Source organism: Frankliniella occidentalis, unplaced genomic scaffold (genome assembly GCF_000697945.3).
Source record: "Frankliniella occidentalis isolate FOCC.00 unplaced genomic scaffold, Focc_3.1 Scaffold318, whole genome shotgun sequence".
NCBI lineage: Eukaryota > Metazoa > Arthropoda > Insecta > Thysanoptera > Thripidae > Frankliniella > Frankliniella occidentalis.
Window position 1 is genome coordinate 104,583 of NW_026267443.1, and position 3,799 is coordinate 108,381.

The window sequence follows — 3,799 nt, forward strand, 5'->3', positions numbered from 1 at the left end:
TCAATATTGTTGTCATTATTCGTAATGTTTTGGACGGCGAGCCCGGCCCGGCCCGGCCCGGCCCCCCACACACGCGGCTCCGGCATTTATCCGACCTCGCAGAGATTTAATTAAAACAGCTACTCGTTAGTGAGAGCGCGCCTCGCTCTTCCTTTCCTCATTAGCTATTGTTTCCCTCTGGTTTGTATTTTTCATATTCCGGTTTAGGGGGAAAGTAGCGGGGGAGGGATGTGTGGTTAACAACGCAGGAGAAGGGATTGTGAAATTCCCAGGCTCCTCTACACATACACACACACAGCCATCCTGCCACGAGAGAGAAAGAGAGCACTGCGCCACCGCGGCGGCAAAACCCAAAAGAATATTATACCGTAGTACCGTGCTGAACCAGATAGGCTGCACTAGGCCAATTAGGAAAGAGTTACTGTAGGAGGGACATGCGTAGAGAGAGAGAGAGAGAGAGAGAGAGAGAGAGAGAGAGAGAAAAGAGAGGGGGGGAGGGGGGGGGGCGCTTTCGGAGCGCATGTTGCCTTGTGTTGCAGTCGCAGACACAGTCCCACCCCCCGTAAGCCAAATAATCCACATGGGCGAACAACAAGCACCGCGTTGAGCGCGCATCAAAGGCCCCCTTCCCGTAACCCTTCCGTGTCGTCCTGAGAGTACACACGTGACCTACAACATTTTTCATTTAAGGAAAAATATTCTTACACACTGTATTGTGGATTTTCTTAGTAGCTTATTTCCATCTCCGTCTTTTCTCCAAAGATGTATATATAATCAGTGCATTTTGGGATATTTTGGGGGTAAAAGAGTGGGGAGGGGTGGCCTCTGTCGTTGTTACAATACCGCCGCTGCCTCGCCCCCGTGCCGCCCATTCATTTGCCTTGCCCTGCTTCCATTCACCCGTCGCCCCCGCCCGTTGCACGTGCACACCACTCACGTGAGCGGAGCGCCCGGGGGACGGACGGGTCGCCGCGCCCCTGCCTTGTCTGATCATCTCTAGCAACCACCCTCATCGCGAATGGACGCGTATGAGGGTTATACTCTATGGGCTGAAAATCGAGCTGTGGGATTGTCCCACTGTTGCAAACTTTTAGAATAGCCGTTCCTGCCGCTGTTGCTGTTGCAGCAGTCGGACACCTTCACTGTTAAAAATTCTGTCGTAAATTTACAACACATTTGATGTTAAGTTTGGTAGCAACAAAACATGGTGTACAATCCAACAACATTCCAAAAAAAAATTTGAAACAAAATTTCATTTCAAAACAGTGTTTTTTCTTGTTTGTTTTTTTTTTACTTCTGCCAGCGCCAAAAAATTGTAATAATAACACAAAGTTGTCCGTTTTGTAACGATATATGTTGCTATAAAACTTTACAGCGGTTTTGTTGTAGTGTGACAACGTGGTGATATGTAGTCATTATTTTGTTAGACAATTGCGGGTAAAATAAAGAAATTTTATCACATGCTAATGAAAATTAATAATGCTACTCTTTTACAAAAATCATCACAAAGTGTGTCATAACTTCACCACTTTTTTTTTAACATGGCATGCCCCACATTGACAAACTCTTGCAAAGCAGACGTTTTTCAAATTGCGAAGAATTTAGATCCTCTGTTACTTTGAAGCATTACTTTGGAATTACAAAGCGATACAATGCAAAGCATCGCTCTGTGAACGCTGAGTGAATTCTTCGTTGTTAGAGAGGATCTAAATTCCTCGCAATTTGCAAAGCATTGCTTTGCAGGAATTTAAAAGTGCACTTTTGGATTTTCAGAGTTGGAGGTTTCATCTTATCTGTGTGCTATCGGCCGGACACTAGGGTGTTTCAAAAAATTTGACATATGCTTGAGTGGACTTTATTGGCAAGTTCATGACTCGACCTGAATCTGTGCCAATTTTGAGACATCTCCGATGATGTGAACCATCCGCGCCTCTCCCGCAAAGTTTGAGTCCCATTTGTCAAAGAAATGTCTGAAATGTCGCACACAGTCGCAGTCAGTATGACTTTGTGTCAAATTTCAGAGCACTCCGGTGGAGAGAGCAATTTACAACGCTCCCTCTAAATTTTAAATCACATTTGACGCGCGCAGGGATGAAATTCCACACGAAGTAACTTTTATCATCTGAAGAGTAGCACTAACTTTGGCGGTGAGGCGCGGATAGTTCCCCTCATCGGACAGGTCTCAAATTTGGCACACATTAAAAGATCGAGGCCTGAACTTTCCAATAAAGTCCATTCCCGCATATGTCAATTTTATTTTGAAACACCCTACCGGACGCACCAAGAGAATCTGCGCAGAAAAACCTACTTTCAAGAAAGACCTGTGATTTGCCTACGCCAGTCTGTGTTTTAGGAATTCGATAAGATAGTATGGATGTTGTGCAGTGTTCCAGTGGTGCAAAGCCAGTGTTTGGCGTTTATCCAAATTCATCTAGTAGTGTGGATTTTTGTTGAACTCAGGCGCGTCTGCTACTGGCCCTGTGAGTCGTGCTCGCACTCACTCACCTCGCGAGAGAATCCTCGGTGCTACTGCTGCTATCCTCTCTGCCGGCTCCGGTCTCTCCGCTATCCTGGCGGCGCCGGTTGCGGTGCCGGGCCTGGGGCGTGGTCTAACGTGCCGACCTCCTTCACGGGGGCGAGGCGGGCGCGGCGGGCGCGGTCGGCGCGGTCGTGGAGGGCTCGCTGCTCCGGGGTTGCTCCTCCGGGCGCGACTCTCTCCGGCACGGACCGAACGAGAAGTAACCGGGCCCCCGTGCGCCCGCCGCCTTTATACGCCGCGCGCGCCGGGGTGGCGGAGGGGGAGGGCGGCGGCAGGCTGCAGGGCGGGGAAGGTCCGCCACCCCTCCGCGGGGAGGGCCGCCGTGCCGGCCGAGCAGGTGCCGGCGCGGCGGTCGCGCGCATCCTGCACTCTTGGACACGTCGCGGGTGGGGGACAGGACAGGAACCACGACGGGACCCCTGAGGACCCCGAAGAGACCCCGACCCCGACGGTACAACTACGGTGCACCACTGTAGGATGAGCGGCGAGTTCCCACCAGGTAAGAAGTGAGCTTTCGGCATTGCGAAGACCAGAGGTCTTTTGAGACCTACGGTAATTAAGTGAAGTGAAGTGGATTCAGGTTGGGCGGGGGGCGATCGCCCCCCCTGTGGTCTCTAGAGAGCCGCCTGAAAGGAAGCAAATTGCGCCACAAACCCCTAAATGTACCGGGAACCGCGACAGTGCATCGCCCCCACCTGTCAGCAGCAGGACCCTAATCCGCGCGCCTGGCTCTCGGCGGTGAGGTGAGTACTACTGCGGGGTAGTTCGTTGTAAACTAAAACACTTTTGGCTTTGTTTCTGACACCTAATGGACAACTTGCCCAGATTGGCGGAGCGTACTGGGAATCAGCACCATCATAACCCCTTAATGAAAAGTGTTTCAAAACGCTGTTTAATGAAGTTCTTTTGTCGGTGGAAATTTCAATGTGTGGGTGCGTGAATTTACAACTCGTGGGCAGGTAGAGGAGAATCACATGCCCGCTGTGCGAATTTCGAGTGTGGGTCGTTAAATCCGAACGCTTTTTTACCGAGCTCAGAGTGAATTTCAATGTAACAGTGCGCTGCATGTTTTACTGTTAAGTTACGGTGAAAGTTAGCGTATAATCTTTTATTGTCGCCCCCTTCCTCTCCCTTCCCGACTCCTCTGCCTCTTGTAGGGATACGAGATAAGTGGGATTTGGCTGTGGGGGAGGTTGTCGGGTCGGCTGCCCTCCATGCCTTCCTTGGTCTTCTTGGTCCTGCCGTTGTGGACGAAGAAAC

The 3,799-nt window shown here is 50.5% G+C and overlaps 1 protein-coding gene across 2 annotated transcripts in view; it reads right to left on the bottom strand.

The window, feature by feature from the left end:
* The window catches only part of LOC113214309 (uncharacterized), an 11,809-nt gene extending 9,070 nt beyond the window's left edge, over positions 1-2,739 (bottom strand). For both annotated transcript variants that reach the window (XM_026433629.2, XM_026433628.2), the window contains exon 1: positions 2,506-2,739. The gene's annotated coding sequence lies outside the window, so the exon portion shown is untranslated. The remainder of the gene's footprint in view (positions 1-2,505) is intronic.
* Positions 2,740-3,799: the final 1,060 nt, after the last annotated feature.